Consider the following 24,311-nt stretch of genomic DNA (forward strand, 5'->3'; position numbering starts at 1 on the left):
TCAGCCCCGGGCTCCCCCCAACCTCTGCCGGTGCCCCTCACTCCCGACCCACAGCCCCCTGCTAGCTCAGCCCCGGGCTCCCCCCAACCTCTGCCGGTGCCCCTCACTCCTGACCCACAGCCCCCTGCTAGCCCAGCCCTGGGCTCCCCCCAACCTCTGCCGGTGCCCGTCACTCCCGACCCACAGCCCCCTGCTAGCTCAGCCCCGGGCTCCCCCCAACCTCTGCCGGTGCCCGTCACTCCCGACCCACAGCCCCCTGCTAGCCCAGCCCTGGGCTCCCCCCAACCTCTGCCGGTGCCCGTCACTCCCGACCCACAGCCCCCTGCTAGCCCAGCCCTGGGCTCCCCCCAACCTCTGCCGGTGCCCCTCACTCCCGACCCACACCCCCCTGCTAGCCCAGCCCTGGGCTCCCCTCAACCTCTGCCGGTGCCCCTCACTCCCGACCCACAGCCCCCTGCTAGCCAGCCCTGGGCTCCCCCCAACCTCTGCCGGTGCCCGTCACTCCCGACCCACAGCCCCCTGCTAGCCCAGCCCTGGGCTCCCCCCAACCTCTGCCGGTGCCCCTCACTCCCGACCCACAGCCCCCTGCTAGCCCAGCCCTGGGCTCCCCGCAACCTCTGCCGGTGCCCGTCACTCCTGACCCACAGCCCCCTGCTAGCCCAGCCCCGGGCTCCCCCCAACCTCTGCCGGTGCCCCTCACTCCCGACCCACAGCCCCCTGCTAGCCCAGCCCTGGGCTCCCCCCAACCTCTGCCGGTGCCCGTCACTCCTGACCCACAGCCCCCTGCTAGCCCAGCCCCGGGCTCCCCCCAACCTCTGCTGGTGCCCCTCACTCCCGACCCACGGCCCCCCGCTAGCCCAGCCCTGGGCTCCCCCCAACCTCTGCCGGTGCCCCCCACTCCTGACCCACAGCCCCCTGGTAGCCCAGCCCTGGGCTCCCCCCAACCTCTGCCGGTGCCCCTCACTCCTGACCCACAGCCCCCTGCTAGCCCAGCCCTGGGCTCCCCCCAACCTCTGCCGGTGCCCGTCACTCCCGACCCACAGCCCCCCGCTAGCCCAGCCCTGGGCTCCCCCCAACCTCTGCCGGTGCCCCTCACTCCTGACCCACAGCCCCCTGCTAGCCCAGCCCCGGGCTCCCCCCAACCTCTGCCGGTGCCCCTCACTCCTGACCCACAGCCCCCTGCCAGCCCAGCCCTGGGCTCCCCCCAACCTCTGCCGGTGCCCGTCACTCCCGACCCACAGCCCCCCGCTAGCCCAGCCCCGGGCTCCCCCCAACCTCTGCCGGTGCCCCTCACTCCTGACCCACAGCCCCCTGCCAGCCCAGCCCTGGGCTCCCCCCAACCTCTGCCGGTGCCCGTCACTCCCGACCCACAGCCCCCCGCTAGCCCAGCCCCGGGCTCCCCCCAACCTCTGCCGGTGCCCCTCACTCCTGACCCACAGCCCCCTGCCAGCCCAGCCCTGGGCTCCCCCCAACCTCTGCCGGTGCCCCTCACTCCCGACCCACGGCCCCCCGCTAGCCCAGCCCTGGGCTCCCCCCAACCTCTGCCGGTGCCCCCCACTCCTGACCCACAGCCCCCTGGTAGCCCAGCCCTGGGCTCCCCCCAACCTCTGCCGGTGCCCCTCACTCCTGACCCACAGCCCCCTGCTAGCCCAGCCCTGGGCTCCCCCCAACCTCTGCCGGTGCCCCTCACTCCCGACCCACAGCCCCCCGCTAGCCCAGCCCTGGGCTCCCCCCAACCTCTGCCGGTGCCCCTCACTCCCGACCCACAGCCCCCCGCTAGCCCAGCCCTGGGCTCCCCCCAACCTCTGCCGGTGCCCGTCACTCCCGACCCACAGCCCCCTGCTAGCCCAGCCCTGGGCTCCCCCCAACCTCTGCCGGTGCCCGTCACTCCCGACCCACAGCCCCCTGCTAGCCCAGCCCCGGGCTCCCCCCAACCTCTGCCGGTGCCCCTCACTCCTGACCCACAGCCCCCCGCTAGCCCAGCCCCGGGCTCCCCCCAACCTCTGCCGGTGCCCCTCACTCCTGACCCACAGCCCCCCGCTAGCCCAGCCCTGGGCTCCCCCCAACCTCTGCCGGTGCCCCCCACTCCTGACCCACAGCCCCCTGGTAGCGCAGCCCTGGGCTCCCCCCAACCTCTGCCGGTGCCCCTCACTCCTGACCCACAGCCCCCTGCTAGCCCAGCCCTGGGCTCCCCCCAACCTCTGCCGGTGCCCCTCACTCCCGACCCACAGCCCCCCGCTAGCCCAGCCCTGGGCTCCCCCCAACCTCTGCCGGTGCCCCTCACTCCTGACCCACAGCCCCCTGCCAGCCCAGCCCTGGGCTCCCCCCAACCTCTGCCGGTGCCCGTCACTCCCGACCCACAGCCCCCTGCTAGCCCAGCCCCGGGCTCCCCCCAACCTCTGCCGGTGCCCCTCACTCCTGACCCACAGCCCCCCGCTAGCTCAGCCCCGGGCTCCCCCCAACCTCTGCCGGTGCCCCTCACTCCTGACCCACAGCCCCCCGCTAGCCCAGCCCTGGGCTCCCCCCAACCTCTGCCGGTGCCCCCCACTCCTGACCCACAGCCCCCTGGTAGCGCAGCCCTGGGCTCCCCCCAACCTCTGCCGGTGCCCCTCACTCCTGACCCACAGCCCCCTGCTAGCCCAGCCCTGGGCTCCCCCCAACCTCTGCCGGTGCCCCTCACTCCCGACCCACAGCCCCCCGCTAGCCCAGCCCTGGGCTCCCCCCAACCTCTGCCGGTGCCCCTCACTCCCGACCCACAGCCCCCCGCTAGCCCAGCCCTGGGCTCCCCCCAACCTCTGCCGGTGCCCGTCACTCCCGACCCACAGCCCCCTGCTAGCCCAGCCCTGGGCTCCCCCCAACCTCTGCCGGTGCCCGTCACTCCCGACCCACAGCCCCCTGCTAGCCCAGCCCCGGGCTCCCCCCAACCTCTGCCGGTGCCCCTCACTCCTGACCCACAGCCCCCTGCCAGCCCAGCCCTGGGCTCCCCCCAACCTCTGCCGGTGCCCGTCACTCCCGACCCACAGCCCCCCGCTAGCCCAGCCCCGGGCTCCCCCCAACCTCTGCCGGTGCCCCTCACTCCTGACCCACAGCCCCCTGCCAGCCCAGCCCTGGGCTCCCCCCAACCTCTGCCGGTGCCCGTCACTCCCGACCCACAGCCCCCCGCTAGCCCAGCCCCGGGCTCCCCCCAACCTCTGCCGGTGCCCCTCACTCCTGACCCACAGCCCCCTGCCAGCCCAGCCCTGGGCTCCCCCCAACCTCTGCCGGTGCCCCTCACTCCCGACCCACGGCCCCCTGCTAGCCCAGCCCTGGGCTCCCCCTCAGCCAGCTCTGTTCCTGTATCTCACCCTGAGAACGGACTCGAGTGCAAATCTTGTGGTTAATTCGCCGTTTGTCTCTGACTTTTCCCCTCTGCCTCCCTGGCTCTCTGCAAGTCTCTCTGCAGAGTGACGGGCTGGCCACTCCCCACTCAGTTTCATTTTCTGCGTCTGGGTTCGGTCACTGGATACCGTGGGCATGACTGAGGGCTTTCCCTAGAGCCCTTTGCCAAGGGGGCGCTTGTGTAAGCGGGGGAATGGTCCCACGATTGGGGAGAACTTTCCTGGCTTCTGCAGGGCCCCGGTGGAATCGGACAGGGAAAGGATCCTAGTCCTCACCCTATATCCCTTCAACCGGAGGCCTGCCTGCCCTCGAGGGCTCCCCTTCCCCTCTCCCACGCGCCAGAGTTCTCGTAACCCCACAGAGCTGGGCCCAGAGGTCCTGGGGGGCTCGACCCCCAATCTTGTCACGGTCACTTAGGGCAAGGGCCAGGGTGTCCCCACTCCAGGGTGCTCGCTCCACAAAAGCCACTTCCCTGGCCCACTGTCCCTGCAGTAAGTTCAGACCAAATACAATTTATTAAAACAGCAAGAAACAATAAGGAAAAGCAGGTAAAGTGAGACAGGTTAAAGGAGCAAGGGGCCCCGCCCTGTGGGCATGGGGACACCACACACATCTGTCTCTGGGGCGTAAGGAAAGGTCAGCGTCTGTTCCTCACCCATCCCAGGCCTCCCCGCTCTTCCTGCACTGCGGTGACACCGGGGTCAGACACGGCTCTGGCCCCGGCTACACCCCCGCAGGCTGCAGGTGGCAGGACCCTTCTCCCCAGCATCAGCCCCCGATCTGGGTCACGCCCCCCACCCCCGAGTCGGGCCTTCTGCTCCCTTCCCCCCTCGCTCTCCTCAGCTGCTTGGCTCTGGTGTGGTGTCGCATGGCTCTGCCCCCCGATCCCAGCTCTGGGCCCACGGCTCCCGCTGTAGCTCAGCCCTGGCTCCTTGTCAGCACGGCTGGTCTGCCCTGCCCCAGCTCCAGCTCCCCAGCACTGCCCTCAGCCCAGCTTCGGCTGCTGCTGTCCCCTTAACTCTGCCCTTCTCTGCCCCAGGCAGCCCCAGCTCACTCGGAGGAGGGGTCCCTGGGCTCCTGACTCCCTCATTGGCCTGCTGCCCTGTCCATCAGGCTCACCGGGAGCATTTGCATCACCCCATTGGCCCTGGGGACTGTCAGTCTCGGGATCCTGAGTTCTCTTCAGCCCTGCCCCTTTCTCCTGAGCTTCCGTGAGGGAACAACAGCCCCCTTCCATTTATCTCCATTTCCATGTCAGGAACAGAGCATGAGCTTTTCTTTAGATGCAGAGACATCCCAGGTCACCCAGTGTCAGCGAGTGTGGGGGAGTCAGGGCCCTGCACCCCCACTTCCTGCGATTCCCCGGGACTCTCAGCCAGCCAGGAGCACAGAAGGTTTATTAGACGACAGGAACACAGTCCCAAACAGAGCTTGTAGGTGCAGAGAACAGGACCCCTCCGTCAGGTCCATCTTGGGGGGCGGGGAGCCTGGACCCAGGTTCTGGGCCTCCCCCTGTCTCCCCAGCCATCTCCAGACTGACAACCCTCTCCATCTCCTCCTCCGGCCTTTCTCTCTGTCCCGGGCCAGGAGGCCACCTGATCTCTTTGCTCTCCAACGCCTTCAGTTGGCACCTTGCAGGGGGGAAGGGCCAGGCCATCAGTCGCCAGGAGACAGGGTATCGGCCATTCTCTGTGCAGACGGCCTCACATCTGCCCTCCAGGGCTCTGCAACAATCACACCCCCTTATCCCACCACCTAGAGACTTAAGAAATGCCCGGGGGAAACTGAGGCACCCACACAGTATTCAGAGAAAACATTAAGAACATTCCCACTTCGTCACACACAGCAAACCTCTTCCTCTGTACCCCTTTACACATCACGTTGCAGGTGCCGGACATTGCGTCACCTGACTGGGGATTGACTGGGCTACGTTGCAAACCCAGCCCCTGCTCAGCGCACACGGCCCATGCCTGTTCCTGTCTGTCCCACCCTCCGGGGGGTGGAATCGTCCCCTGCAGTTCATTCTCCATGGCTCTGCACCTCTGAGGGGGATGTGGCTGGTCAAGAGGGCACTAAAGGCCACAGCTGGGGTGCAGGGGGAGGTCCTGCCAGGACAGCCGTGTCACGGAGCCCCAGTATCTGTGCTCTGGCCCCAGTTTTGGAACCATCTCTAGGAAGAACCTGTCAGCGTACCAGACCCCCTTGGGGGTCTCACTTTTCCTCCAGGTTAAGTCACACAGCTTCACCGCCTCCGTAGACTGGGGGTGCCCCCCAGCAATGTCCGAGCAGCACATCCAGCCCCCAGAAAAAGAAACCAGACTCATAAATTTGTTTTAACTGTAAAGTTCATTGCACTTTACAGACTGCTGCACTGAACCTCACCCAAGCCATTTCATCGTGGGGTTTACCCTGCAAGCCCCAAAGAAACGGTTTAGCGGTAAGTATGTTTTGTCCATGTTGAAGTGAACTGCAGTGATTATGGGTTGAAAGGGTGAATTAGGAATGTCCTGCAGTAGGGGCACCCTTGTCCCTGGCCAGAGTTGCCCATGGAGAGATTGAGGTAAACTCCCAGGATCTCCTGGGCTGAGATCTCCCTGTGTGATGCGAGTCCTGTTCACCTGGTGCCCAAAGGGAAAGTCAAGGGTGGGCAGGGATCAGGGTGAAGTGATTTTGGTCAGGGACACAGATCCTTTCGTCACTCAGTTCAGCCAGGATGGTGTGTACGTAGAGAAATCCCCCTACTACATGTAAGCAAACTTGGGACAAATCCCCTGCTTACATGTGCATGGAGTCCATGCTGGTGGCTGGAGGACACGAATCTTGGATTTGAGGGACAAACTGAGATGCTAAGAGTCAGAGAAACTGAGGAGCAGCTAGACAGCCGTGTTCAGGAAACACCAGTAGCCCAGGTTCAAGGAAGAAAGGAGCTGGCCACCAAGGAATCTGAGAGAGAGGAAATCAGAGAAGAGGCCTGGTGACTCATAACCACCGCAGGCAGGAGGTCTCGGTGGCTTTCTACACTGTTGGAGATAGATGAGGATGGGCAGGCTGTGGCCACCACAGAGAAGAGGACTGGGAGAAATTGCACACTGCTGGAAGTTTCAATCAATTCTAGGTCATCTATGTTGAAACTAGGGAAGATCCCTCTGAAGATCCAGATGGTCTGAGGAAATGGAGAGATGTATCAAATGGCAGCTTGGCCCAAACTGTAAAGAAATCAAGCTCACCCACAAAGAGTCCTCCAACCGTCCAAGCAAGATGGACAATGCTTGTTGGAGAATCAATTCTCAGAAGAATTGGAAGAAGATTCTACAAAGGGACAAGCAGACAACAGAACCACTGGCTAGGAAAGCGGTGTAGGGTGGAGGGGTTTGGTTTTGTGGAACATTGGTCCACCGTTTATAGTGACAGGGGGCTATTCAGTTTGGATGGCCTCCATCTCTGCAGAAGGGGGACCAATCTGCTCTGGGACAGACTGGCTAGAAGTGTCAGGAGGGGGGTTAAACTACTAGCAAACAGGGAAGGTAAAAAGAGGGACGACAAGAGCACTCCGCTAGCTCTGAAACTGAGATGTTCAGAACAAAGGACAAGAAACCAAAGGACTTGAAGAGAAGAAATTCTTTAGTTGCCTGTGACCCAATGCTAGGAGCCTGCATAATAAACAAGAGGAATTGGAATTGTTCATTTATAATTCTATCTGAAAGCCGTTGGAATAAATGACACAATAGTAATGCTAAAATCAACTGAGGAAGAAGCAAGTGGGGCAAAGGGGCGGGGGAGGAGCACTCTACCTTTAATATGCCATTATCTGTTTCTGCATCACTCATGACTCAGAAGAAAATGATTTTGAATGTTTACGGATTAAAGTCCTTGTAGATAAAAGCACAAGATAGGGTACTAGTTGGCATCTTCTACAGCCACCAAAGCACACGAGGGAACAGGACAACTGCTTCCTTATGGGGAAGGAATGTGTAGGAAAAAACACTGTGTGATCATGGGGGACTTCAATGTGAGTGACATATGCTGGAGGTCTCCCACTGCCAGGACTAAAACATCCTTGGAATGTCTGAACATAACAGAAGACGATTTCCTAACTCAAAAAGTGTTGTGGCCAGCATGGGTGAATTCTATGTTAGACTTTGTCCTAACAGATAAAGAGGAATGGATCGCAAGAACTAAACGTTAATGGTTATTGATGACTTGATCACATTTCTAATGTGCGAGCGGAATAAAGTCCAGAACAGTAATAGTGTTTTAATAGGACCAATTTCACAAAGCTAAAACAAATTATGAGCCAAATCAACTGGGAAGAAAAATTTAATCAGAAAAATGTGAATGATGATTGGGAATCGTTTAAGAAGACCTAACTAGATTCCCAAAAAGCCACAATACCACAACTGAGGAAGAAGGTTGTACTAGTTAACAAACTGACCCGGTTTAGAGGGGAAGTGAAGGCACCTGTAAAAATAATACTAAAAATAATATCTAACATTTGGAAGAAAGGGGAAGGTGATAGTAATGAATATACCACATGACATTCTGATTAAAAAATTCTCATGGCACACATTAAATGGATTAAAAATTGGGCTACTGTTAAGCCTCAAAATGTAACTGTAAAAGGGGAATTATCATTGAGCTGGGCTATTTCAGGTGGCATCCCACAAGGATCTGGTTTGGGCCCTACAGTATTTAACATTTTTATCAATGATCTGGAAGAAAACATAAAATCATCCCTGAGAAAGTTTGCTGATGACACAAAATTTGGGGACGTGGTAAATAATGAAGAGGACAGGTCACTGATTCATAGTGTTATCAGCCCTTTTGCTCAAGACTCTCTTACTTTTCTTTGCTGTCTGTATGTTTGTGTCCATAATAAAACAAAATAGACTGAGGGGGAAAAAAGCTCTTTATTCATTCCACACATGGTGGTTTGTGGGGGTGGAGTCAACAAGGGAGAAAATGCACTGAATGAGACAGATTGGTAAGGAACAACACAGATAAGTGTCACCTTATTCTGGCTCATTGCTGACACTGGTTTTCAAAGCCTCACAGAGATGCAGAGCTGCTCGGTGGGCTCTTCTTCTTCCCCTGGTATCTGGCTGCTCAAAATCGGCTGCCAGGTGATCTGCTGCAACCCCGCACCCTGGCAGAAACTTTTCTTCCTTTGTTTCACAGATATTATGGAGCGTACAGCAGGCAGAAATAATAATGGAGATATTGCTTTCACTGAGGTCTAACCTCGGAAGCAAACAACGCACACAACCTTTTAAATGTCCAAAGGCACATTCCATCACCATTCTGCGCTTGTTCAGCCCATGGCTGAACTGCTCCTTACTGCTTTCCAGGCTGCTTGTGTACAGTTTCATGAGCCATGGTAGGAAGGGGTAGGCTGGGTTTCCCACGATCATGATTGGCATTTCAACATCCGAAGTGCAGGCAAGGCAATGTTTATTGGGGTTAATCAAGCAAGCATATCAATAGCTCTGCTTGCTGACAGAGCCTTTTTCCCTTGTCTCCTTTTTCCCCACCTCCGCCTTCTTAGCAGGCTTAATTATACCTGTAGCGCAGGCCCTGGGTCCCACCTCCTTACAATTTGTGGTCATATTCTGTTCTGGAGGGTCTTGAGTCTGGGGGCTTTGGTACCACCTTTTTTGTATCCCATGGGAGAGGTAAGGAGTGAGGTTGTGTACTGGACAAGGCCAGGCATTTGTTTGGCTTTTAGTGTTTCTTATGCCACCCCACCCCTCCCATCCCACTCGCCCCTCCCAACTGGTAGATTGACCTTATCTCCGGAAAGGAGTTGAGGCAGGACTGTCCTGCAAGTGTACACTCGTATATTAAACTCCCACGAAACCCAGCAATGCTTTAACGCTATTCCTTATCTTTTCTCATTGTACTAGCAAACCCATCTGGTTGGGCAGAGGCAACACACAGTGTCTTTGTTCACACACATATTAGGAAGGATATAAAAATATGAAAAGTCAAATGGGCAAACAAGACGCAAAACTCTATCTCAGGCAAATATACAGGCCTGAATACGACATTATCACCACAAGCAATCTCAAAAGCCACCCCTTTTCATGCACCATAGTCCTGATGGCAGTGTGTAGATGTGTGTAATTTCATCATGTGCTGGTATAATTGTGTCCCCTAGTGTTATATTACAGGATCGTGTACATTCCCAGCAAAACACATCATACCCCATCTACAACACCCTAATCACTCCCCTTTTGCAACAGGCCACTGATCCTCCTCTTCTGTGGCCACTGAGGAGGGGCACATCCAAATATCTTTCATGGACATACATTGCTCTACTTGATTATTGTCCAACTTACACCATTCAACCCTCCCTCTCTATCCCCCAATGGTTCCCAGTGAGCTAATCCCTTTCTCCTTACTCCCACAGGGCTCCTGGGGACCACCTTTGTTACCGTCCTGTTCCAAAGTATCATGGTGACTATTACACAGGTGCTAAACCCACAGGTGGAAGATGTTATTTTCCATGCAGATGGGTGTGTCGGGCAAGTGTGGATAACTATGGACTAGCTTCACGATTTAAAGCTGAAGGACATCGTCCCACCCATGTGTCCCTCATGACATTCATTAACATTGCTAGCTGAGCATATACACCTCCCTCCAGGTTAGCCTTCTGAAACCATCCCCCACCCACATTACCAGGTTTCCTGTCCACTGAGTTAACTGCCAGTTCACCTCTGCTGCCCTTCTCCATCCTGTCACCATTGCAGACACTTGCTGAGCCAGTAGTTCATTGATTTGTTGTTGAAGTTTCACATTTTGGCTTATCAGTTATTTGGGTACCCAGCTGTCCCCCAGGGTCCATGCACCCAACCCTGTGTTTCCTGCTGCCCGCGAATCCCTTCTCTGGTGACGACTCCATGTGTGTCCCCTCACCCACCAACTAAATTACTGCTTTAACCCTTCTGTGTATGTGCTGCAGTTGGGATGTACTCAGTCCACCCACCGTTCTTTGGGGTGCACCACCCATGTAATGGTCTGAAAGGACACATTGTAGAGTGCGGGTTGCACTTGCTTCCACAGAGGATTCCATACATTCACCCATCAGGGAGTATTTCCAGCTCCTGGCTGTGGCCAGCTTAAATTTGTATTTTTTTTTAGCTTGGTATTCATATTACCTGTAGGTTACATTCTGCAAAGTGGTTAAATGTCATCGACCCAACATCCCAGGGGAGACTTTATGCCCAGTCTGATAACCTCTGAGGATAGGACAAGTGGGCTTAAATTGCAGCAAGGGAGGTTTAGGTTGGACATTAGGAAACACTTCCTAGCTCTAAGGGTGATTAACTACTGGCATCAATTGCCTAGGGAGGTTGTAGAATCTCCACCATTGGAGATTTTTAAGAGCAGATTAGACAAACACCTGTCAGGGATGGTCTAGAGAATAGTCTTCCCATGAGTGCAGGGACTGGACAAGATGACCTCTCGAGGTCCCTCCCAGTCCTATGATTCTATGTACATAACGGCAAGCTCAGGGATTTTCCTTTATGGATGTACCATTATGATTACACATGGTAACATTACACCCTAATTGTGGGACCCCGTAACCCAAAGGCGGTTCATATCCTCTGGGAGACCAGAGGGTTATGTTTTCTGGGCTCTGTCTGACAAACCACTTTCATGGAGTCACTGGACCAATGCTCTGGAACTACTCCATACAAAGCCAGTCAGGACTCTGGGAAAGCATGCCTCCTCTCTCTGAGCATCCTGTGCCAGGGCAAGAAGCTTACACAGCTTTGACCTTCCTGGGTCTGACCTCAGAGCATTCAGCATCCCCTTCCATGCTGTGCACTTCCTGCAATGAATCTGCCCGGGCTGGGCTCTAGGGAAGACAGAGGGCCCTGCACTCCAACTCCACAGTCAAAAGTGACTCTCAGCCAGCTGGTAAAAGTTTATAAGTTGACAGGAACACAGCATAGAACAGACCTTGATATCACAGGTTTCAGAGTAACAGCCATGTTAGTCTGTATTCGCAAAAAGAAAAGGAGGACTTGTGGCACAGACATCAGTGACTTTCAGCCAAATCCATCTTGGGGAGTCCTGGACCAGGCAGCCTGGACTCCCCATCTTCCAGTCCCCCCAAACAGACTTCCAGCTTCCAGCGACCCAACCTCCAACACGCCCGTTGCTCCTCCTCCTTGTCTTTGCCTCACTTCCTGGTCATCACCTGGTTGCATCCCCCTCATGGGTCTCAGGTTACGAAGGGCACTGGTCACAGCATAGGTGCAGGCCGCTGGAGCAGCCTCACCTGCCCCAGAGGTCTCAGCCAAAGTCACACACCTCTATTCCCACCACCGAGGAACTGGTGCAGCACACAGGGAAACTGAGCCACACACCGTATTCATGCAAAACAGTAAAACTCTCATCGGCTCAACAGTAAGACTCACATACAACATAACAAGGGAAAATCCCCACTTCGTCACATCTCTGCCCCCTTTGAGACTGAACGGAGTGAGGTCACTTTAGCCAGTGGCCTGGGGAAGTTCCACTCCCACCATACCTGGTAACACTTTAACTCTGTTTCTTATCTGTTCTCATTGTGCTAAAACCCCCAACTAGTTAGGCAGAAGCAACACACAGCGTCTTGGTTCTTTGTTCACACAGATTCGTGTCACCCTTCTGCCAGGTAGAGCCAGCAGGACAAGGGCCTGGTTTAATAGCTAGAGGTTCCTTTTCAACAATACAACACAAAACTGGCTCGAGCCCCCATCCAGTAACCTGGGACAATTACACACCACCCCCTGGGTGTCTCTGAGAGGCAATACTTCCCCTCTCGCAAGCACAGAGTCTGAGTGTAGTAAAACCTTTTAATAAAAGGAGGGATTTAACTCTGCATTAATTTGTGGAAACATTGCAACTAGGATTCATAAACATAAACCATGAGCAAAAGACCCACCCCCAAGTAAGTTGGGCACTGTCCTTTTCCCCTCAGGTTCTTAAGTCCAGCAACCCAAAAGTCCCTTTAACGTGCCCGTCCCTTCTCTGCACCCCACTCACAGTTGCTGTCCTTGGCCAGTGCAGTCCCAGAGTTCAGAGGTTCAGCCGCCGAGTTCACCTCCCACCCTGGATGGAAGTGGGGGGAGAAGGAGGCACCTCAAACACTCTGCTGCTCAAGCACTCGCTAGTTGCCCCAATGGCCGATTAACACCCCTCTCTGCCAACTTCCCTGCTGGCCGCTCACCAAGATGTCTTCAGGGTCCCCCACTTCACACAGATTTCAGTGATTTTAGCTTAGTCAGGGAGCCTCACTCCTAGTGTACACTGGGCAGTCTCTTACAATAGAGACACTGACTCAAAGAAGGTTTATTATTTAGACCTGGTTATCAGTTATTTCAGCTCTGCAGCATGTAACAAGACTCTCAATAGAGTCTAAAATATGTCTTTTATTATATCATGGAAAGAGAAAGGTCAAATGGTGTGTCTACCAGACCCAAGTACAAGTACCTACCACCAACTCTTTCTTCTTATGGCGCTTTGGAACCCATGTCCCCAGCCTAGCAAGTGCCATTCAGTTGAGGGTGAGTCCTTCTATCAGGGTATGCCAGGTACAGTTCTGCTGCCCTCGGTTCACACAACAAGGGTAACACAACCCTTTATTACTCCTGCCCCAATAACAAGGAGACTGGGGATCCAACACCAGACACAAGTGATCATTTGGGCAAGCAATCCCATCATGCTGAGCACTTAGGCAGGGTGGGTGTGTCCATGCAAATGAGATCAGCTCCTGAAGTCCTTTCACACAGCTCACCGCTAGATGTCAGGGGAGAGCTCATTCAGACTCCGCTTACATTAGTAAGTATATAAAAATATCAAAAATCAAAAGGGCAAAAAAGTCTATCTCAGGCAAACATACAGGTCTGATAAGACATCAGCATCACTGACGTTAACCTACGTCAGCATACAGCCACCGCAGTAATTACATCGCTTGTGCATGGCTACGCTTTGCTCCTTGTGTCGGCGGTGTGTGTCCTTATCAGCAGGGCTTGTATCGATTGTACTGTCAGTGTGGGGCATTGTGGGAAGGCTCCTGAAAGCCATTAACAGTTGACGTAAGCAGCGCAGTGTCACCATTGACATGCATCAAACTAATTACATCGACCTTGTCTCTAGGCCGCTCGTGGAGGTGGAGTTATTAAGTTGGCGCAGTGGGGCCCTTACATCGGCAGCAGCAAAAGGTTAGGGAAGACACTTCCAGAGTCAGGTCGATGTGAGCTACCTTACGTTAGTCAGAGCCATCCCATCCATAGGATAGAGTGGGGCAACTTCCCCGTGCCCTGTGCTTTGGGGGGACCCGTGCTTCTGGATGTGAGGTCCAGGTTGGCCTGGGGGGTTAGCGGAGCGCCTGGTGCTGGCAAAAGCGAGCGACCCAGCCGCAGCCGACCCCACCCCGTTCTGCTCCATCCCACCAGCTTCTGGTGTCGCTCGTGGGAGGGGGTGGAAGAGATGGGTGGGGGTTTAGGGGAAGAGGTGGAGTGAGGGAGGGGCCCGGGCCAGAAGGGGGTGTTGATCGGTATTTTCTGCCCCTCCTCTCCCAGCTCTTTCCCTGACTCTGCGTATCGCATGCACCTGGGAGAGTACCAGCTCTCCCTCCCAACCGGGAGCGCCTCTCCCATGCGTCGCATCATCGTCCACCACGACTACAACCAGAAGACGTCTGTTGCCGACATCGCCCTGGTGCAGCTGACGGAACCTGTCACCTTCACGGACACCATCCGCCCCATCGCCCTGCCGGGCCTCTCCACCCCGTTCCCAGCAGGGGAAAAGTCTGGGTCATGGGCTGGGGCCGCATTGGATGGGGCTGTGATGGTGAGGGGGGATGGGAGTGTGATGGATCTAAGGGGCGATTGAGGGGGCTGCTATTCAGCCCCTATTCCCAGGGGTGGCTGATGCCTCCAGAGTCGGAGAGGCCTTCCCTGGAGCTCTGAACACACAGGGCTGTGTAGCCACAAGAGCACACACACACACACAAAGAATCTGTGACGTTTCTGTGCATTGTGAGTTGCAGCCCCTAGACGGCGATGTAGCTCACGCGCTTGGCCAGTCCGTTACACTGGGAGAGATTTTTCCCAGCTCCCCCCTGTCCTTTCCAGCTCCCTCGGCCTCCCACTATGCTCCATCCCCGGCTCTCTCCTTCCAGATACACTGAAGCCGCCCAAGACCCTTCAGGAGCTGCAGGTTCCTCTCATCACTGTGCCGACCTGCAGAGAACGCTTTGGGAAATGCAGCCATTGGATCAAAAATGACATGCTATGCCCTGGGTCCAGAGGTGACCCTAGTGGCCCCTGCCAGGTGGGCTTCTTGGCTTAGGGGGGCAGCCCTGGTGCTCCTAGAAACTATCTGGCCCATTGTTCTGTTTGCAAATATTGGCCCTTCCTCCCCCACTCTCAAAAAAGGCTCGCGTGGGTGATGTTCTAATTTGATCTTCCTCCGCATCTCATTGATAGAGAAAGCAGCTCACCCCGCAGCAGTGCATTCTGGGACATCTCACAAATCACCCTAGGATGGGGGGAGACTCTCTGAGCTCTGGGCCTGCTGAACTGAGAGGGTTAAACTTAACCTGAGCTTAATGCCAGAGAAAACAAACCTAACAAGGATGGTAGCTCTGCCCCAGCACTGCAGCAGGACAAGGCATGAGAGGGAAGTGGGTTTTATCCCCAGCTCTGGGAGGGGAGTGGGGTCTGGTGGGTTAGAGCAGGGAGCCTAGGTGCCCATTTTGCTGGGCTCCTGCTGATGGGCCTGTGACCTGCCCCATTGCCAACCCCCCCAGCACAGATAGCATGGGAGCAGCACCCCCCTCCTGAGCATGAGCTGCAGAGAAAGCAGAGCTGGCAGCCCCCCACCAGCTGGGGTGTGTATAGACCCCCCCCCCCCCCTTAGCACTGGGTGTGGGCCCCACGTTGCTGGGGTCTGTGGGACGTGGCTGGGAGAGGCTGGTGGATGGAAGAACAGGGGTGCTACAGGGGTGGGGAGGGCAGGGGGCAGGGGGTTATATCCAGCCCTTCCTGCAGCTCTGCAGCGCCCCCTTGGGTGACTGGGAAGTCGACAGGGAAGGGCCCTGTCGTTACTCTGATCTCAGGACTTGTGCTCTGAAGATCGTCAATAAATCGGCCTTGCAAATTCTGTCTCCTCCTGGTAGCAACCGTGACCTGCCCCGCAGCAGCTGGTGCCTCCTCCCGCTAGGGCCAGTCCTGCCACGGCCACAGCCTCCCACGGGCTCCGCGGCTTGGCATTAGCTGTGGGATGGCAGAGTGCAGGCGCTCCTAAGCTTACTTTTACCAGCTTAGGTTAAAACTTCCCCAAGGTACAAACTATTTTACCCTTTGCCCTTGGACTTCCACTGCCACCACCAAACTCTATCTGGGTTTACTGGGTAACGTAGTTTGGACACGTCTTTCCCCCCAAAATCTTCCCAACCCTTGCACCCCACTTCCTGGGAAGGTTTGGTAAAAATCCTCACCAATTTGCATAGGTGACCAGAGACCCAAACCCTTGGATCTTAGAACAATGGAAAACCATTCAGTTTTCTTACAAGAAGACTTTTAATAGAAGTAAAGGAATCACCTCTGTAAAATCAGGATGGTAGATACCTTACAGGGTAATTAGATTCAAAACATAGAGAATCCCTCTAGGCAAAACCTTAAGTTACAAAAAAGACACACAGACAGGAATAGTCATTCTATTCAGCACAGCTCTTTTCTCAGCCATTTAAAGAAATCATAATCTAACACATACCGAGCTAGATTACTTACTAAAAGTTTTAAGACTCCATTCCTTTTCTGTCCCCGGCAAAAGCAGCATACAGACAGACACAGATCCTTTCTTTTTTTCCCTCCTCCCGGCTTTTGAAAGTATCTTGTCTCCTCATTGGTCATTTTGGTCAGGTGCCAGCGAGGTTACCTTTACCTTCTTAACCCTTTAGAGGTAAGAGGATTTTTCCTCTGGCCAGGAGGGATTTTAAAGGGATTTACCCTTCCCTTTATATTTATGACACGCCCCGCAAATCTCAGCTAGGGTGAAATGCTGGCTGGGATATCTTCCTGGAGCTCTAGGAAAAAACAGAGTTAATAAGACACATGCACCTCTAAATATACTACCAAGTACATAAAGACTAACAATATTTTCCACATCTCAAGGACGATTTTAACCAGTTGATTCTGGGAAACTTTCACGGGAGAGTGCATCAGCCACTTTGTTAGAAGCTCCTGAGATGTGTTGGATGTCGAAATCAAAATCTTGAAGAGCTAAACTCCACCGAATAAGTTTTTTGTTATTTCCCATGGTGGTATGAAGCCACTGTAGTGTAGCATGGTCGGTTTGCAGGTGGAAACGCCGTCCCCAAACATATGGGCGTAGCTTTTCCATGGCATAGACAATGGCGTAACATTCTTTTTCACTGACTGACCAGTTGCTTTCCCTCTCAGACAGTTTTTTGCTGAGAAACACTACAGGATGGAATTCTTGATCAGGTCCTTTCTGCATTAAAACTGCTCCCACACCACGCTCGGACGCATCGGTGGTTACTGGGAACGGTTTGTCAAAGTCTGGGGCCCTTAGTACAGGGTCAGACATGAGTGTCGCTTTAAGCTTGTTAAAGGCCTTCTGACACTCTTCAGTCCACTGAACGGCATTTGGCTGTTTCTTTTTGGTTAGGTCTGTCAGTGGGGCAGCGATTTGGCTGTAGTGCGGTACAAATCGTCTGTAATAACCGGCCAAGCCTAAGAAGGATTGAACCTGTTTCTTTGACTTTGGGACAGGCCACTTTTGGATAGCATCCACTTTGGCCTGTAGGGGGCTGATAATTCCTTGACCACCTGGTGTCCAAGGGAAGTCACTCTGTTTAGGCCTATTTGACACTTCTTAGCCTTAACAGTTAGTCCTGCCTCCCTTATGCGCTCAAGGACTTTTTGTAGATGTTCCAGGTGTTCTGCCCAGGAATCCGAAAATATGGCCACATCGTCAAGGTAGGCGACTGCATATTCTCCTAATCCCGCTAGGAGACCATCTACAAGTCTTTGGAAAATGGCGGGTGCATTTTGCAGCCCGAAAGGGAGTACATTAAATTCATACAGCCCGAGATGTGTGATGAAGGCTGACCTTTCCTTGGCAGATTCATCTAGCGGTACCTGCCAGTACCCCTTGGTTAAGTCCAAGGTAGAGATGAACTGGGCCCGTCCCAGTTTCTCTAATAGTTCATCTGTGCGTGGCATTGGATAGTTGTCTGGGCGAGTTACAGCATTTAGCTTACGGTAGTCCACGCAAAAACGTATCTCCCCATCTGGTTTGGGAACTAGAACCACTGGAGATGCCCATGCACTTTCAGAGGGGCGGATTACACCCATCTGTAACATATCTTGGATCTCCCGTTCTATAGCAGTTTTAGCTTGAGGAGACACCCGGTAAGGTTGGACCCTAATTGGGTGAGCATTACCTGTGTCAATGGAGTGGTATGCCCGTTCAATCAGTCCTGGGGTGGCTGAGAACGTTGGCGCGTAGCTAGTGCACAGCTGCTGGATCTGCTGTCGCTGCATACGCCCAAGGGTCATGGAGAGGTTCACCTCTTCCACACCACCACCACATTTCCCTTCGTAGTAGACACCTTCGGGCCACTCAGCATCGTCTCCTCCCTGGGCTGTAAACTGACAAACCTTTAATTCTCTGGAATAAAAGGGCTTAAGAGAATTAATATGGTACACCTTAGGATTTCGGTTGGAGGTGGGGAATGCTATGAGATAATTAACAGTTCCCAGGCGCTCCTGGACCGTGAATGGCCCTTCTCACGATGCTTCCATTTTATGGGCCTGGAGCGCCTGTAAGACCATGACCTGGTCTCCTACTTTGAAGGAACACTCTCTGGCATGTTTATCATACCAGGCTTTTTGCTCTTTTTGAGCATCCTGTAAGTTTTCTCTAGCAAGGGCTAAAGAGGTTCGGAGGGTGTTTTGTAGGTTGGTTACAAAGTCCAGAATGTTAGTTCCTGGAGAAGGTGTAAATCCCTCCCATTGCTGCTTCACCAACTGCAATGGCCCCTTAACCTCACGGCCATATACAAGTTCAAATGGGGAAAACCCTAAACTGGGATGTGGTACAGCTCTGTAGGCAAAGAGCAACTGCTGCAACACTAGGTCCCAATCGTTGGAGTGCTCATTTACGAATTTACGTATCATGGCCCCCAAAGTTCCAATAAACTTCTCCACCATGCCATTTGTTTGATGGTGGTAAGGAGTGGCAACCAAGTGATTTACCCCATGAGCTTCCCAAAGGTTTTTCATAGTTCCTGCCAGGAAATTAGTCCCTGCATCTGTGAGGATGTCGGAGGGCCAACCTACCCTGGCAAAAATATCTGCTTGTGCCTGGCACACACTTTTAGCCCTGGGGTTGCTTAGAGCTACTGCTTCCGGCCATCGGGTGGCAAAATCCATGCAAGTCAGTATGTACTGCTTTCCTCTGGCTGTCTTTTTCGGAAAAGGACCCAGAATATCCACAGCTACTCGCTGAAATGGAACTTCAATGATGGGGAGTGGCTGGAGAGGGGCTTTGACCTGGTCTTGGGTTTTTCCCACTCTTTGGCACACCTCACAAGACTGGACATAGGTAGAAACATCCTTGCCCATTCCCTCCCAGTGGAATGACCCCCCCAAACGGTCTTTGGTCCTGTTCACCCCAGCATGGCCACTAGGGTGATCATGGGTTAAGCTCAAGAGCTTGGCCCGGTATTTAGTTGTAACTACCAACTGTCTCTGAGGATGCCAGTCTTCCTGGTGTCCCCCAGAAAGAGTTTCCTTGTATAAAAGTCCTCTTTCTACAACAAACCTGGATCGATTAGAAGAGCTGAGAGGCGGTGGGTTGCTCCGTGCCGCCGTCCAAGCTCTCTGGAGGCTTTCATCTGCTTCCTGTTCGGTCTGGAACTGTTCCCTTGATGCTGGAGACATCAGTTCGTCATTGGATTGTGGACCTAGGCTTGGTCCCTCTGGAAGCGATATAGGGGATGGAGCTGTTTCTGTTGACTGTGAACCGCTCTCCGCTGGTGCACTATGTTGGGATTCAGGCTCCGGCTGAGCCTCTTGGGTCGGGTTATCGGCTGCTGCCAGTTCAGGGTCGGTGGGGCCCTCTGGTGTTGAGGTTGCAAGTATTGGATTCAGTGCTGACACTGGGTCTGGTGTTGGTTGTTCGGCTGGTTCCGGTTCTGGGACTGGTTCCGTCTGGGTCTCTGGAACTGGATCCACTACTGCTGTTGCAGACATTGGCCTGGGGTCCGGGTCCATCACCTCTGACTGGGTCCTGATAGAAGTTTCCGGAACAGAGCTAGGCCTCACGGCTTGTTTAGCCTGGCTGCGGGTGACCGTTCCCACCCTCTTGGCCCGCTTCACATGATTGGCCAAGTCTTCCCCCAACAGCATGGGGATGGGATAATCATCATAGACTGCAAAAGTCCACATTCCTGACCAGCCCTTGTACTGGACAGGCAACTTGGCTGTAGGCAAATTGAAAGAGTTGGACTTGAAGGGTTGAATCGTCACTTGGATCTCTGGGTTGATTAAATTGGGGTCCACTAAGGAAGCATGGATAGCTGACACTTGTGCTCCGGTGTCCCTCCACGCAGTGACCTTCTTCCCGCCCACACTCACAGTTTCCCTCCGCTCCAAGGGTATCTGGGAGGTATCTGGGCCTGTGGACCTCTGGTGTGATTCCGGTGCAATGAACTGTAATCTGTTGGGGTTCTTGGGGCAGTTGGCCTTTAGATGCCCCAGCTCGTTACATTTAAAACATCGTCCAGCTGACAGGTCACTGGGGCGAGGAGGGTTGCTGGAGAACGGGGTGGTGGGACGATAAGGGGTCTGGAGGGTTCTTTGGGAGGTAGGTGGGGCCTTGGGCGGCCCCCAGTAATAGGGTGTGGTCTGGGGTGGTCCCTTCTGGTCTCCGCTCCAACTGCGACCAGTTTTCTTCTTCTCTGCCACCTCCACCCATCTGGCTCCAATCTCTCCTGCCTCGATTACAGTTTTGGGTTTCCCATCTGGGATGTATCTTTCTATTTCCTCAGGAACAGCCTCTAAGAATTGTTCCATTTGCATTAGGAAGGGCAAATTTTCTGGAGATTCAACACTTGCTCCTGATATCCAGGCATCCCAATGTTTCACAATGTGGTAGGCATGTCGGGTAAATGAAACATCTGGTTTCCACCTTAGGGCTCTGAACCATCGACGGGAATGCTCGGGTGTTAGCCCCATTCTGACTCTTGCCTTGGTTTTAAACAGTTCATACTTGTTCATGTGTTCCTTAGGCATTTCAGCTGCCACCTCAGCTAAGGGTCCACTGAGCTGCGGCCTCAGCTCTACCATGTATTGGTCAGTAGAGATGTTGTACCCAAGGCAGGCCCTTTCGAAGTTTTCTAGGAAGGCCTCAGTATCATCGCCTGCCTTGTAGGTGGGGAACTTTCTGGGATGGGAAGTGGTACTTGGAGAAGGATTGCTAGGGTTTGTTGGGATATTCTGCTGAGCCTTTATCTTCTCCATCTCCTCCACATACTTCCTCTCTTTTTCCTTCTCCTCCAGTTCTTTGTCCCTTGCTTCCATAGCTCTCCTGTGAGCAGCCGCTTGGTGTTGTTCTGCTTCTCTCGCTGCCTCCCTTTCTTGTTCCTTCTTCAGCCGCATGAGTTCTATCTGTCTTTCATGTTCCCTTTGTCTTTCCTCAGCCTGAAATTTGGCTAATTCGAGCTGTAGTCGAGCCGCGGATTTTGTCATTCTAACCTCTCTGTTTTTAACTAACTTTACACCCGAGGTTTAGAAATAAACAAACATAACTTGGCTGTAAAATTTTGCTGTGCTGGAATAGAATACCTATTCTCTGATAGTGATTGTCAGCCTACAGAAAAAGACAATTCCCTTGTCTCTGCTCTGGGCCCAAATTAAAGCAAAAAACCTCCAACTACTTGGAAACCTGCTTACCCAGCCCAAAGAAAAAGCAAATGGGTAGAACACACACCCCCTATTTACTTTTAGGAAGAAAAGAAAAAAAAACTCTGGGTTGGAAGACTGTGAATTTCCCTGCAGGAGTTAAGTACCCTGCCTCCAGGCAAAGAAAACCTGCAATTCACAAAGATAATCCCCTTTTGTCTCTGCTTGGCCACAAAGCAGAGAAAAAACAAGCTGCTTTCAGTTTCAGCTGCTTTCTGGACTTCCTTTCCAAAGGAAAAAAAATTTCCTTTTTAAAATCTGTATTTCTAGTTCAAAAAATCTCAACTGGATCTCAAAATGATTTCAGGTTAATCCCACCACTATGCCACCATGTCAAGGTTCCTCCCCCACTCTGAACTCTAGGGTACAGATGTGGGGACCTGCATGAAAAACCTCCTAAGCTTATCTTTACCAGCTTAGGTCAAAACTTCCCCAAGGTACAAAATATTCCACCCGTTGTCCTTGGACTGGTCGCTACCACCACCAAACTACTACTGGTTACTGGGGAAGAGCTGTTTGGACACATCCTTCCCCCCAAAATACTTCCCAAAACCTTGCACCCCACTTCCTGGACGAGGTTTGGTAAAAAGACTCACCAATTTGCCTAGGTGACTACAGACCCAGACCCTTGGATCTTAAGAACAATGAACAATCCTCCCAACACTTGCACCCCCCCCTTTCCTGGGAAATGTTGGATAAAAAGCCTCACCAATTTGCATAGGTGACCACAGACCCAAACCCTTGGATCTGAGAACAATGAAAAAGCATTCAGTTTCTTACAAGAAGACTTTTAATAAAAATAGAAGTAAATAGAAATGAAGAAATCCCCCCTGTAAAATCAGGATGGTAGATATCTTACAGGGTAATTAGATTCAAAAACATAGAGAACCCCTCTAGGCAAAACCTTAAGTTACAAAAAAGATACACAGACAGAAATAGTTATTCTATTCAGCACAAGTCTTTTCTCAGCCATTTAAAGAAATCATAATCTAACACATACCTAGCTAGATTACTTACTAAAAGTTCTAAGACTCCATTCCTGGTCTATCCCTGGCAGAAACCAGCATATAGACAGACACACAGACCCTTTGTTTCTCTCCCTCCTCCCAGCTTTTGAAAGTATCTTGTCTCCTCATTGGTCATTTTGGTCAGGTGCCAGCGAGGTTACCTTTAGCTTCTTAACCCTTTACAGGTGAGAGGAGCTTTCCCCTGGCCAGGAAGGATTTCAAAGGGGTTTACCCTTCCCTTTATATTTATGACACCTGGGGACAGGCGTGTTGATGTTACAGGCCTCATGAACTGGAGATATATCCATAGACTGGGCAACCCCTCCAGTATTAGTGACATTGCACCCCATATGTTTATGGAAATATGCTTATGAGTGAATATGATGTAACTGGAATATGCTTCATGCAAAAAGGTCTCTTGTAAGGTATCATTACAAAGCTTATAATCTACTGAGTGTGGTCATCCTATTTGTATGAATGTATCGTTCTTGTATCTGAAGTTATAATTATGAAGTTTTACTCTGAAGTCCTATTGTAACTATGCAAAGGGCAGGCCATTAATGGTGGTTTGGAATCTTGATGGCTTCCATTAACTAGGACAATTGGTTGTAAATGGCTCTGTTTACTTGAAAGCCTTCCTGTGTTCCTATAAGTCAGGCCGGGAAGAATGGAGGCTTGAAGTCTCACAGGACATGTGAACATGTCACATGACACTGGAATCCATCTTAAACCTGGTGCTTTTCCATTTAGAAGGAACGGTGGGAACCCAGAGAGACAAAGGATTCCCGCCTTGTGCCAAAGATACAAAAGGGGGTGGAATAGAACAAAGGGGGCTGCCAGTCATGAGAAATCCCTAGTTACCACCTGAGCTGGAACGAACGAGAACTGTACCAGGGAAAAGGATTGGTGTCAGACTAGGAAGGAGTCTAGTCTGTGAAAGAAGCTTATTGGAACATCTCTGAGGGTGAGATTTACCTTTATTCAGTTTCTTCATGTATTAGGCTTAGACGTGTGTGTTTTGTTTTATTTTGCTTGGTAACTTACTTTGTTCTGTCTGTTATCACTTAAAACCACTTAAATCCTACTTTTTATACTTAATAAAATCACTTTTCTTTATTAATGAACCCAGAGTAAGTGATTAATACCTGGGGGAGCAAACAGCTGTGCATACCTCTCTATCAGTGTTATAGAGGGCAGACAATTCATGAGTTTACCCTGTATAAGCTTTATACAGAATAAAACAGGTTTATTTGGGGTTTGGATCCCGTTGGGAGCTGCGTGTCTGGATGCTGGAGATAGGTGACTTGCTGAGCAGTTTTTGGTTAAAGTCTGCAGCTTTGGGGGCATGGACCCAGACCTGGGTCTGTGTTGCAGCAGGCTAGTGTGTCTAGCTCAAGAAGGCAGGGTTCTGGAGGCCCAGGCTGGCAGTGTAAAATGGGCTCAGAGGTAATTCCAGCACGTCAGGTGACAGTCCCAAGGGGGTCTCTGAGACCGAACCAGTCACACCCTCCAGCATCACCCACCAGCATCAGCATCAGCCACCTTCTAGTCTAGTCAAATTCTTCTACCTTGGAGTCCAAGAACCCAAGACCCTTTCCCAGTCACCTCCAGTAGGATGGCCCCAGCTCCAAGCACCTCACCAGCCCTGGCATGGACGACAGAGGGGAGACACCCTGTGATCAGGTCAGAGGCAAAGATGGTATCTGACAGGGAGAGGAGAAGCCGGAGCGATGTTTCTTCATCACATCAGATAAATTCTGCAAAGGAACCAAAAGAAATCATCACGTCACAGACTCCACAGGGCTTAGAAAGGCTGGGAACATGGAGATGGCTCACCTGGCGCTGAGATGCAGCCACCTCTGGGGTGGGGCAGCTGGGGAATTGGGGGTATTGGGGCCATTACTGACTGCAAGGGGAGAGCATCCCCTTCCTGCTTCCT

The sequence above is a fragment of the Lepidochelys olivacea genome (genome assembly GCF_965140295.1).
Source record: "Lepidochelys olivacea isolate rLepOli2 genome assembly, chromosome: 6".
Classification (NCBI taxonomy): Eukaryota; Metazoa; Chordata; order Testudines; family Cheloniidae; genus Lepidochelys; species Lepidochelys olivacea.